This window comes from Petaurus breviceps, unplaced genomic scaffold (assembly GCF_028583685.1).
Source record: "Petaurus breviceps papuanus isolate PSGF00001 unplaced genomic scaffold, PetGlider_PUasm1.0 90626, whole genome shotgun sequence".
Classification (NCBI taxonomy): domain Eukaryota; kingdom Metazoa; phylum Chordata; class Mammalia; order Diprotodontia; family Petauridae; genus Petaurus; species Petaurus breviceps.
Genome location: NW_027187290.1, coordinates 2,653,327 through 2,653,908, shown reverse-complemented (window position 1 = coordinate 2,653,908; position 582 = coordinate 2,653,327).

Here is a 582-nt window from a genome sequence, read left to right as displayed (position 1 = left end):
CCTTCCTCCCTTCTTTCCCTCTCCCCTTCCCTTCTTTCCCTCCCCCCTCCCTTTTTCTGCATTCTTTTCCTTCCTTCTCTTTCCCTTTCCCCCTCGCTTCTTTCTCAGCTGTCACTGTCTCCCTTCCACCCTCCCTTTTGTCTTTCTCTCCCTTCCTTTCTCTCTTTTTCGCTCTCCCCCTCCCTGTCCCCTTCTCCCTCTCAGTTCCTTTACCTTCCTTCTCCCCCTCCCTTCTCTCCCCTTTCCTTAACTCTTCCTCTTTCTCGCCCTTTCTCCTCCCCTCTCACTCCCCTTCCCCTTCCTGTTTCTCCTTCCCTCTATTCCTCTCATTCCCTCTCCTCTTTCCTTCTCCCCCACTCCTCTCTGTTCCTCTTTCCCCCTCCCTTTCCCCTCTCTCTATCCCTTCCCTCCCTCCCCCCGCCCCCCACACGCAGACACCACAGCTGGTAAATGAGATTTTTTTTTAAAACAAAACTTTATTGGTAATGGATTTCAAATAATGTTCACAACAAAGCACACCATTATAGCGGAAGTCATTTCCGTGAAACAGATGTCTTCGAATCACACAGGTTGAATCTCTCA